General features: G+C 42.2%; 1 protein-coding gene across 1 annotated transcript in view; it reads left to right on the top strand.

Annotated features, from left to right (window-relative positions):
- SMC5 (structural maintenance of chromosomes 5) overlaps window positions 1-12,931 on the top strand; it is a 73,011-nt gene that overhangs the window by 51,842 nt on the left and 8,238 nt on the right. The gene's annotated exons all lie outside the window — the stretch shown is intronic.

Below are 12,931 nucleotides of genomic sequence, written 5' to 3'. Positions count from 1 at the left end.
GTACTTGGAAGTCAGCCCATCTGGCCCTGGAGATTTGCCGAGTTGCATGTTCTGAATGGCTTGTTCAATCTCCTGTCGTGTTATTTTAGAATTCAGGATTGTCCTATTTTCTTGTGACAATTTAGATAGTCCATTTCTTGCCAAAAATTGTTTAATCTCAACTTCGTCTTGCGGCCCTTGGGTGTATAGTTTTTTGAAGTATCTCTGGAAACACTTTCTAATGTCCACTGGATTCTGAATGTTTTTTCCATCAACCTCTAAGTTTGTTACCGTATTTAATCTTTGTCTTCTCTTCAACTGCCAGGCTAGCAGTTTTCCACATTTATTCGCCGACTCAAACGTTTTTTGTTTCATTAATTTAACCTTCCATTCGATTTCCTGATTTATCAGTTTAGAATATTGTGTTTGATAAAGTTTAATTTCTCTCAGAGTTGGCTGTGACTTCGGATTCACTCTTAATTTCTTCTCTAATTCTTTTATTTTATCCAAGATCTTATCTTTTTTCTCATTTTGTGTTCTTTTCTTTACTGCATTCTGTTGTATCAAGAATCCCCTCATTACAGCTTTGCTTGCGTCCCAGACGATTCTTTTTTCCACCGTAGTATTCATATTTATCTCAAAATAATCCTTCAAAACTTTTTGGGCCTTCTTAGTAATTTCCTGATCTCTGAACAAATTGTCATTCATCTTCCATCTAAAGGATCCAGTTGGTAGTAATGTCATATCCATCTTTACTGCATTATGGTCGGAACAGGTCTTTGGGCAGATTTCCACTTTTCTGACCTTAGGTGCCAGGCCTCTAGAAATCCATATTTGGTCGATTCTTGTCCAGGTCAGTTGGGCTTCAGAAAAGAATGTTCCCTCTCTTCCTAGTGGGTTCTTTGTCCTCCAAACATCAATCAAATCCATATTGTCTATCATTTCAAAAAAGGTTTTAGGTAGTCTGCCGTCTTTTGTAACATTTTGACTTTGTGACTTGTCCATGTTAGTTGATACGACCCCATTCGTATCTCCCATCATTATGATGTTGTTGTAGTCCAGATAATCCAGCATTGTCTCCTGCAGCTTCTTGTAAAATTCCGATTTCCCTTCATTAGGTGCATAGATTCCTAATATCAACAGTTTCTCTCCTTGATATTGTATCTCAATAGCCAAAATTCTTCCATGTTCATCTTTAAATAAGAATTTGGGTGACAGGCTCTCTTTTGCATATATCACCACGCCTCTCTTCTTGACTTTATCCGACGATACAAATTCCTGGCCCAATCTTTTATTTATTAACACTTTTCTGTGGAGCCTCGTCACATGTGTTTCTTGTAGACAGATAATGCCCAATTGTTCTTTTTTTAGTATGTGAAATATTTTCTTCCTTTTTTCCGGAATGTTACAACCATTAATATTCCAACTCAGCAATTGCAGAGACATCCTGAATTAATCTGGTTATTTCTCCAGGGGTGGTATCTTCTCTGGATCTTCAGGTTCCCCAGGTGCTGGTGTTGATGCTGGCGTTGCCCCAGGCCCAGAAGGTAATTCAATTCCTTTTTGAAGGTCCTCTCCGTGTGTAGCCAAAAATTTGTCTCTCTCTTCCAATGTTCTAATTTTGACCTTTCTCCCTCTAAAGGTAAAAGATATTCCTTGGGGAAATTCCCACCTAAATGGAATTGCGTTGCTCCTTAGTAGTTTAGCAAGTTCAGAGTAGGCGGCTCTAAGATCCAACAGCTGTCTTGGAATATCTTTGTAAATTTCAATTCTTCTATCCAAAACCTCCAGTGACTTTCCGTAGTGTAGGCCCAAAATCTTGTCCCTTTCCTCCTTTGATCTCAATGTTATCAGACAGTCTCTGGGCCTCTCCTTCTTTGTGAATCTTCCAAGTCTGAAAGCTGACACAATTTTAAGATCCTTTTCTTCCAAATTCCAGAACTTGGAGAATTCTTTGGTCAAAAACTCAGTTAGATTTCCTCCTTCTGCCTCTTGTAGTGATCTAATCCTCAAATTATTCTCACGATTTCGCAGTTCTATCATAGAAAGATAAATCTGATGTTCCCCAACTTGTTTGGTGAATGGTCTTACCTCTTGCTCTAAATTTTCCAATTTTTGTCTGGTATCCTCAGCCAATTTCCGATTTTCTGCTGAGGCCTCCGTTAACTGTCCAATTGCTTGTGTATTCTGTACCACTTGTATAGTTAATTTATTTAGACATTCTGTATTTTTGTCAATCTTTGCTGATTGCACATCTACTTTCTTGTCCAAAGCTTCCAATTTTTCAAAGATTTTGTCTAGAACAGAAACAGATGCTCCTGAGGCCATATCTTCCAATTGTAACTGCTCTGCTTCACCCTCTCCCTCTTTTGCCTATGACAAGGCAACTTCTTCAACTTCTACTTCTGAGGGCAAAGTAGGTACAGATGATCTGCGTGTCTGCGAGGCTGAGGTTAGAGTTGTTAAAGTTGTTTGTCTAACTCTCCCTCTTTTTCTTGTGCCACTCATTCCAACGTTATCTATCAGTCAAGGTCACACTGAGTTATTCCCATGGGAATAGAAAGGCCCAGAGCAAGCAAACAACAAGGGAATCGAAAGTAAATGTAAATGTAAAGTCACTGTTTTAATCCAATCCTCTAGAGGGAGCTTAAAATGTCTTTCAGAGTCTAATTTAGTATCCAAGAACCTTCAGATACAAATGTTTAGCAGAGTTGATAAATAGTCACTTTGTTACAGACAGTGCTTATTTGTCTCCAAAAAGAATGTTTCAAATTTAAAAGGTCTCAATACCCTCAGATTGTTGCAAGTTCCAATATACAATATCCAAATCTGCAGTACTGACAGCTCAATCTCTCAATGCTCAGGCAGCTCCGGACCCTGGGTTTCACCTTTTAATTGTAATCCAATAAAAGGAGGAAAGTCAAGTGCAAGTAATAATTCCAAATCTTTAACTTAGAGTCTTTACTTTAGGTTGCAAGTTCAGTGGATGCTTAGATCTGTAAAGTTTAAAATCTCTTTCTTTCAGCCTCCACTCCTTCAACTAGTTGCTTTTTTCAAGTTCAATGGCAGCGGAAGACGGACTTCCTGTTTCCACGTCTCTCCGCTTTCAACCAAGTTCAAGCAAATTGAGATTTTTCATTTAAAGTCTCTAATTTCAAGTGATTCAGTCTTTACTCACGAATAAGTTGCTTTTCGTCCGAATCCAAATTTTGACAGGAAAAGGGATCAGCGCTCACCGGCAGCAGCAGCGCGGCTTCGCTCCGCAGACTGTGAAACAGCTCTCAGCGCCGCAACCCCCCTCCACGCTCCGGAGCCCCTTACGGGGTTCCTTCAGCGTTTGGAGGGTCGCTTAAGGCGCCCACCGAGCCTCAAGACCACAGGCTCTTGCTGCCTGTGGTTTTCCGAAGTGGGTCTCCGCTTCGCCGTAGCGGACGACCCGTTGTCTGTGGAGCCTCCTCTCCCGTTCAGAAGAGGACCGCCATTGCCGTTCGCGCCGCCCCCGGAAGTTCTGCAGGGGAAGAGAACTTTTGCCTCCCTTTCCTTCCCTCCCGCTTAAACTCCCCTCTCCTGCATCCAGTTAGCCACCTCCTTCTCCATGCGCGCTCCTCGCCCCTCCAGTTTGAGTGTTTACACACACACACACACACTTAAACTCCCCCCTCCCACCTGACCCTCAAATGGCAATGGGTAGATCACTGTTAGTTTTGATCCTGGGTAGTAGATTCCAGCCTGGTTTCTTGCTTTCATTTTATGGATCAATGGTCTCATTACATAGTAAAATTCATGTTAAATTGCTGTCTTAGGGGTTGTTTTTAAAAGTCTGGAACAGATTAATCCATTTTGTATTACTTTCTATGGGAAAGCACGCTTTGGTTTTAGAACGCTTTGGTTTTAGAACAGACTTCAGAATGAATTAAGTTTGAAAACCAAGGTACCACTGTAATTTCAGCTAATACCGGATTCTGCAGCTCACCTCAGGGGACTAGGTGATGCTAAGATTTTTAACTGGTTCTGTGGCAATTGTACTGGCTTCTCAGCCCAATTCAAGATAAGACACATTGGCCTCTAAATCCCTTGTTCCTCTTGGAGACTTCCCATCACCCTGCCCTTCCCCCTTCTATATTTTAAAATCATGGGGAGAGACCCTACTTAGGGATTATTCAGTGAACCAAGTTAAATCTCATAAAAGGCCATTTTGAGGTCTATCCCAAAGCTCTGTAACTTATTTCCGAGTGAAATTCTACTTCGTCCTTAGAAGATTCTTGCTTTTTTACAGCATGAGGTGTTTTTGGAGGAGAGAGGTTGTAACCCTATGCAGTGTTGCATAAGATCACTCCCGACTGACTGCTGTGGAGCTTACTTCTGAGTAAGCATGCAGCAGATCAGTCTGAAGATGACAACGGTGAGGTAGATAGACTGCTGACCTCAAGTTGTTGTGAATGGTGGTTGCTGTTGATTTTCTAGCTGCTACGAGTTGAGATGCTTGCTCCTTCTGCATTTATTGCAAGGATTATATTTATTGTTAGGTTCCATGACTGTCTGTATGGGTAAGCCTCCTGGTTTCTAAAGAGAGAAGGCACAGCAACAAATTCTTAAACAAACAAACATTGAGGTCTGCCAAGGAACACTGGGAAAGGAAAGGGAGCAGAACAGCTTTTCATTACTTTAAATAAGCAATTCTGGTGAAACCTTATACAAAATATGCAAATGGTTATTTTATCACAGACATTTAGGCAATGAGGAATGTTCAAGTTTTGCCAGTAACTTACAGTTAACTAAAGTACAGCTTATTTTAGCACTGTGTTTTTGAGGATGCTTGCATTATAGGTAAAGGTAAAGGGACCCCTGACCATTAGGTCCAGTTGTGGCCGACTCTGGGGTTGCGGCGCTCATCTCGCTTTACTGGCCGAGGGAGCCAGTGTACAGCTTCCAGGTCATGTGGCCAGCCTGACTAAGCCGCTTCTGGTGAACCAGAGCAACGCACAGAAACGCCGTTTACCTTCCCGCCGGAGCGGTACCTACCGGTATTTATCTACTTGCACTTTGACATGCTTTAGAACTGCTAGGTTGGCAGGAGCAGGGACCGAGCAATGGGAGCTCACCCCGTCACGGGGATTCGAACCGCCAACCTTCTGATCAGCAAGTCCTAGGCTCTGTGGTTTAACCCACAGCGCCACCTGCGTCCCTGTGCTGGCATTATAGTAGCAAATAAATTAACAGACGCTCCCACAGTGCCCACCTTTATTCATTAGTTGTATCTTGTGGTCTCTCTTCCTTCAGCAGCATGCCTGCAAAAGCAAACATTTCCTCTGTGCCTAACAACTCTGCCGAGGTGGGTGGTGGTTTGCATTCTGACTTCCCCTGACACAGGCAGACAAAAATAAATCAAAAAATATCCTGCTAGGTCACCTGCTAAGGTATCTTCCTTATTTCCAGTGATGTAAACATTCAGTGCATAAACCTGTTTCATCTAGGGGAAGTGTCCAGCTACAGCTCCATGTTCCCTGATGGTCCTCCTTGATGTCCGAGATCAGGCAAGACGGTTGGAAACACAACACAGCCCAGGACAGATGGAGGCGCTGAGCAGGGTGGGCTGTGATGATGAGCGCTTCTTCAGAAGCTATGGAAAGCATCTTGTTCTTTCTGATGGGTCAACAAGGTGCTTTTGAAGGGGCAACATTAGCAATGTCCTTCTGGGCCACTAGATATAACTTTGCCACAGTTGAGCAGCTGTGGATCTTAGACACTTACTTGCCAGCATAAGCACCTTCTAGGTTTAAGCCTTTGTCATTTTGGAGAAGTTGACCTTCAAATGCTTCTTCAGTTTTAGTTATTTCAAACTTTCAATACATTACAAATTAAACACGTGCTCAACCCTTTCAAATATCTAATCTTAAAATATATATAAAATTCACCGTTATCTGCTAACCTTTAAGGTTGGTTTACGCATTCTGTGTTCATAACTTGACTCCTCCTCCCTGATTACAGTACTTGCAGCTGAACATGCAAATTAACTCCATGGCATCTAAGGTGGTGATGGGGGCAGGGGCTGGAAAAATACTCTGCCTGATCTGTGATGCTTGTTCACACTTGCTTGGTCTGTGATTCACACTTGCAAATCACCAGTTAATGCTGTAATAATTAGATAATTAACATGATGTATGAACCATTCCCTAAATAATTTGGCTCCGATTTGGACCAAAAGTTGTATTTTAAACTTCAAGCAAACCAGACCTTTCAAACAAACAAACAAACAAACAAACAAACAAACAAACATAGCCAAATGGTTGCAAACACACATGGAAAAATGGTTTAATAATGAATTAAATACGTGTTTTTCAGAATGAAATATTTGTCTCTAGCCAGAAGTGCCCCGAGAGTCTTCTGGCATATTAAAGACAAACATACTTACTGTAGAATTTACTTTCATAGACCTACTTTTAGAGACCAGCTTGTCAAATATGTTGACTGATGCGTATGACACATACATTCACAAGGGTACCCAAGAGCTTAAAGGTCATGAAATAGAAGAGGTGCAGTAGGTCTGCGGCTTTTCTTTAATCATTGTAAACCTATTGGTTGCCTGCATTTCATAAACGTCATACACTTGATGGGTACTTTATACCTTTTGATTATGTCAGAATGCTCAATTGAACTCAATGGGACTTATTTCTAAACATACTTGTGTAAGATTGAGCGGTAAATCTATTCGTCCAAGGTGTTAAACACGTTAGAATCATTGGGACGCAAGAGCCTGCTGGATGAGGCCAGTGGCTCCCCTGGTCCAGCCTCCTGTTCTCACTGTGGCCAATCAGATGCCTGCGGGAGAGCAGGGCCTGAGCGCAAGAGCAAATCTCTGTCCTTGTGAATCCCAGCAACTGGTACTGAGATGCAGGCTGGATGACAGTGAATGGAAAACAACCATCCTCTTTTAACGCCATTCAAGTCCATGGTTATCAGTACGTCTTGGGGGAGCAAATTGCATAGTTCGGCTACAGAATATGCCGCATGAAGGAGGATTCCTTTTGCCTGTTGAGAGGGTTTGCCTGCCTTAAGCCATTTATTCCTGCACCAGGCTGGCTGCATGCCTTTCATCATGACTACTACATATAATAACTCAATTTGAGTTTTGTGAGTACAGCACAAAAGTTGCATCCCATGTTGTGTTACCTCAGTAGTGAAGCAACATGTTCTTCACAGCCTCTATCAACCAGTAACTTCCATGGATAGGAAGCCGGAAACTCTGCTATAAAATGGGGGTGGGAAACCTCTGCTCCTCCTGATCCTGTTGAACTCCCAACTCCCATCGGCTTCAACCAGCAGGTCCAATGGTTAGGGGAGCTGTAGTCCTCTGACATCTGAAGGGCCATGGGTTCCCCACCCCTCAAGTTCTTGTCACAGCAGTTTATATCTGATTCTCCTCTTCTTGTGTTAGTACTGAGCATAATTTGATTAAGAGAAAACAAGAACCCTAACTTGACCCAGGAGTGAAAAATTAAGTCAATGAAAAATTATTCCTAAGGGAAGTTTTTTAACAGTTAGTAAAAAATATATGCATCATTAAGCAGATAAACTGAACTTTGTTGATTGGAAGTCAGTTTAAGGAATTGTCTAGCCAACAACCTGATGCTCAAGTTTACATAGTGTCCCCCCCCCCCTTTCTCTTCAAAAGCTTGCATTCATTTGTATTTGGTCGTCTAATCTCTTTATGTCAAATTAGAAGTGAACCTTTGATTTCCATTTCCTTTCAATATAACCACATACAAATTTTATAGGTATAGTTCTCACCCAGGTTGCCTGATGAATGGGCTTAAATTTTGCCGTTGGGTGTTTTTGCGAGACTGAAGTAGTTGTGAATGATGTACACACTATATGTTTAAGGCAAATTTTCCCTCCAAAGAATCCTGGGAAGTGTAGTTTACCCCTCACAGCACTACAATTCCCAGCACCCTTAAAAAGGATGGGATGTGCTTTAAATGTTTGGTGCGTACTCAGCCTTGCTATATACAAACAACGACTGCTGATTTGCAAGATTGCTCACCATCTTGCCAAAATAAAAACCCATTAATCCAGACAGAGTAAAGGGCTCATCTTTGTATATAATCACCCGTTTTGTTAGACCAAATGGCAAGAAACAGACAAAGACCATTTCAACCTGCACAAAGCAATGGTGATTGCCTCTTTCAACCCATTCAGCTTCAAAGTGGTAATAGCATCTAGATGGGGTTGTCTTTTCTGAAAGGATGGTATCTGCAGCTTGAGTTGTAGGACAATCCAGCAGCTGAGACTGATGGACCAGCTGCAGCCTCTCCTGGGCAAAGGCAGCCTGGCCAGTTGTCCATGGCCTAGCAAAATAGACATGGCCATAATTTCAAGGTGTTCCCTGCAGCCTTCATTTGAAGACTGTTGAGAACCAGAATCTTCTGCTGGTGCAAAATGTGGCTGCTTGGATATTGACTGCAACTAGTCAGGAAAATATCTCATAACTATCTCTCCTTTCCTAGTTTTTGCAGAGCCACTAATCCTACTTAACAAGGAAAACCCTCTCTTTGAAGCACTGTCAGAGGACAGTTTGAAGGAGTGTCTGGTGCAGTCCAAAGGGCAGCCGTGGCCTTGACGGTGCCCATCAACGAAATATAGGGGGAAACAGACAGAGCAGGTGCCAGGCTCACCAGACCACCTCCCCTGTGAGCATGAGACATTGTGCAGAATTTTTCAGCTTTCAAATGCCAAAAACAAGGGGTGGTAAAAAGTTGCAACATGACTTGGGAACTCAAAATATATTTTAGTTAAATTAATATAAATTAGTTTTGCTGGTTAAGTAAAATGTGTGCAAAATTGCATATTTTATTTTATATAGCATTAATATTGTGTAGTGGTATTTAGCATTAGCTGACATTTTCTTAAGGCAAAATTAAATTCTTTGGTTTTCCTAAAGCAGTTTATGTGCTTCTTCATCAGACATAGACTTACCAAAATAAATGTTGTCCAATCACAAAAATAATAGATTTGAATTCCTCACACCCAAAAACATATTTTAAGACCCTTCACTGAAGAAATTTGCAAAATTTAAGTTTCACCCCCTAAAATGACACACTCTGGTAACACAATGTATTTCTATTTAAATTGTAGCAATAATATCTAAATTCGCATCTATACATATCAATCCGCATATGCAAATCTATGTCCATTTTTTGTGATGCTTACATGGCCAGCCAGGTGCCCTGCAGGTTTCCAAGCACAATTCAAAGCCTGAGGGGCAGCCAAGGCGGTTCCCTTCAGGTGTTCTGGACCACAATGTTCATCCTTCCTAACCACTAGGTATGCTGGCTGGGGCTGGGGGGAGGGGGCCATCTTGGCTGTACCTCTAGGACTTCAAAGTCCTCTATGACTTGGAGCCTTCAGAGGAAAGGTGGATCAGCAGCTGGAGAAAAAGCGGGCCCAGTTTGTGGCATGGCCTCCCCACAAAGACTTCCATGGCACCCTTGCTACTGTTGGGCTTCAGGGGGCAGGTTAAATTTTTGCCTAGGCGGTTCAGTTGAGAGGCAGTGTGGTGTAGTGGTTGGTACTGGACTAATTACTACAGGGAGATCAGGCTTCAAATCCCCACTCAGGCATAAAGCCGACACTAAATTCTGTGCAGTCATTCATGGATGCAAATCATTCCAAGTAACATGTTTGTTTTTATTTGTTTTATTTTTTATTATTGGACAATTTATATATACATATGTACAAAAAACACCTATGACTACTTTTTTCTTTTTTACAATTTCATGTGATTTACAAAAACAGGACAGGAAAATAACTTAGAAAGGATACGAATACTGTACAAAAATAAAATGGATTAAACTTGTAAAGGTTGGTATTTTACAGTGTTACAGATTGTTAATCTGTAGTAAAACAGCATTTGAAGAGTATGTCCGGTTTGGTGCATACTGGGCTAAGTCCATCAGCAAACAGAAAAGAGACCTGTATATAAGTCATCAAAATTGTTCACAAAAGATGTTGTATAGCTATAGTTTTAAAGCCATGGCTTCTCTAGAATGGTCTTTCTGAAGTGAGGAGAGGAGCCATCTTCACGTCAGCACTCCTAAGAATTTCCAGAGTAACGTGGCAAATGATGTTCCCAGAAAACTTGATCTTTCGTTCTTCTCAACACCTGCAAAAGTCTCTTCCTAAACTCCCTTTTGTTAAGAACCAATAATAACTGATTTTACTGCATTGTCAAGTTTGACCATGAAATTTACTGCTTGCTTTTACACCGAGAGAGACAAACTTTTCCTATTTTTCATTTAATTTTGTTAGTGGTTAATAAACTTTGGGTAGCTTCTGAGGTTACTTTTGGAAGACTCCTAAGAAGCAAGACTTGCACCCCAATGCGAAGCATATTCAATTGGAATCAAGTCCCGTGGATTTCAGTGAAACTCGCTTTCAAGTGTGTTGAGAAGCACAGCTGAAGAAGCAGGCCTCTGCTTCCGACTCTGAGGCTTGCCATGTGTGGGCCTTTTCTGGGGCATGAGCAGGTTCAATTACCTTTCTCACAAACCATTCTCATGCATATTTGGGTCTACATACGCTTGTCAGCAATCACAGGGCCAGAAACTCTTATTACTGCTTCTCTGCAGCAAGTGGGAGAAGGAATAATTTGCAAGGAAGAAACAGGACAGCAGGTCCCTAATCCTGCCCACTGATTTCCTCTCTAAGCCACCACACCCTAGTTTCCCCCACGTGGCTTGAGGAGGAAAGAAAGCGGTATGGGGGTTAAAGAGAAATCTTTGCAAATTATCTTTTTCTCTTGAATCACGGCAAAGAAGCAGAATCCTCAACTCTAAAACATGTGGATCCACCCTTTTATGACCTTCTCATGCACACCCATATCTGCTCAAAGTAACACAGGAAGCATTCCCACGTCCATCTGTGGTCCAAGGACTGGTACAAATTATGGCCCTGCTTGATGTGGGGGTGGCAACTGCTCCCCCTCAGTGCAGCCACGGTGGCTCTTTGTGGTGCCTGGGTTGTCTGTTAGCAAAAACTGAAATGTTGCTTGTTGCTGCTCAACACACTTCAGTGCAGATGCTGTGGTGACAAAACCCTTCACCTGCAAGTCAGACAACCAACCCACCACAAACTGGTGGCCACACTGACAGCTGCCACCAATAAGCTGTCATGCATACGTCACTGCAGTGACAATGAAGGGCTTCACAATTTTTAAAAATATAGATGGAAGATCTATTAAGAGAACAAACCTAAATTTAAGATTATACATTCCACGGTAGGCTTAGCACCCAAGAATGTTTTTTTTAAGAAAGAACATAATTCACATGTTGGTTTTGTTTTAAAACATATTATGCCTAAAAGCTGTGCGAAATTACATTTTAGGGCACAGCAGATGCATCATTAGACCCTGCTTGGCTGATGTGGTTAAGGCAATGCCATTTCTGTAACCTACACATAGGAGCAATGGGAGGAATTCAGCACAGAGCTAAGCTCCGTCTGCACAAGCCTATCTGCCTCTTGCACCTGCCTGCCAGCTTCTCGGGGGGCTCCCCTGAACCAATGCAGGGCCCACAGGGGGAGCAGAGGGGAGCAGGGAAGTCCACGGGTGGACTTCTGCTGGCAGGACTACTTAGCTGAATGCAGGCCAATGCTCAGCCACCATAGACTTGCCAACTCAAGGGTCCAGACTATAATCTTCCTGGTGGGCTATGTAGTGTGAGATCAAGGAAATGAACCCACACCCGTCAGAAAAAGAGGCAAGTGCCCTAATCACTCTGCAGCCACACGACAGTTTCTCATGTGCCTAAGCGACCTGATCATTTGTCAAGGAGGGGATGTTCATGTGCCTGTGGCTTTGCAGTCAAGGTGAAATAACAGCATTCAGCATCCAGGCGCTACTTCGCTAATACTGCATTTGTCCTACCTCAGAGCAACAGCAGACAGTTCTAGTGACTGCTGAAGGAGTAGGACTAACTGAGAGCAGAGGCTCTTGAGAACTGGTCTTGGCTAGAAGGGGAGGTTGGCTGGAATAATCCCATGTTGTGAGTGGCTGGCCTAGCGCATGATCCTCACCCCCATCAAACAAGGCAGCATTAACAGTACTGGAAAAGCAGAATACTTTTTACACTAGAGCGATAGAAATAGCCAGGCTACCTGTTTTTATAAGGAAGAACAAACATCCCTATGATTTATTTTGGACACCAGAAATTAATTTTGGTTTATCGTAAAATAAAACGTTTCAAAAAGCTGAAACGGAGGTAGAAAGTGTGCTTGGTTTCCTGACATGTCTTCACTGAAGAAAACTCATCCCTTTTTGCTTTTGAAATCCCATAGATTGTTCAAGTGCCCCTAACACCTTTACTTAGAAGCCATTCACTTCGCATAGACAAGAGTTTGTTTGTTTTTTTTATATAATGAACCACACAGGTTAAAAATGCTAGATGCATACTGAGTTCTAAGTGCTGGAAGCCACGGACGATTGTAGAATACTCTACTCTCTGAGATGTTTGTTTATTTTTATTTTTTTCTAGGAAGCTAGCTTTTTATCAGGTGAAACAAGAAGATTCTGCCATTGCAGGTGTACTTTACAAGAGTTGTATGTACAGATTCTTTACAAAGATGGGGCAAATTGATCCCAGTATAATTCCACTGGCTGCAGGGTGATTATGTCAGGGATGAATCTGGCCCTAGATAGGACAGTTGCACCTCTCTCTCCTTGCGAAGGAGGAGTAAAGAACATAGAACCAGTAGAATGTTTCTGGGTAGCGGGGAAAGTCTGTAAACATAATTCTCCACCATTACAAGAGATGGGGGAGGGAAAGTTCATGCTTTAACATTGACGAAGATGGCGGCTTGGCTAGATGCAAGGGGTTCTCCCAAGGACGCTTTCACTCCTGTTTTCAAAGAGCAAGCCTTAGCATTAACGGACGAAATATTGCCATTATCATTCAATGTA

Source organism: Podarcis pityusensis (genome assembly GCF_964106645.2).
Source record: "Podarcis pityusensis genome assembly, chromosome: 11".
Lineage (NCBI taxonomy): Eukaryota > Metazoa > Chordata > Lepidosauria > Squamata > Lacertidae > Podarcis > Podarcis pityusensis.
The sequence above is the reverse complement of the archived record's forward strand: the minus strand, read 5'-3'. Positions and strand labels throughout refer to the sequence as shown.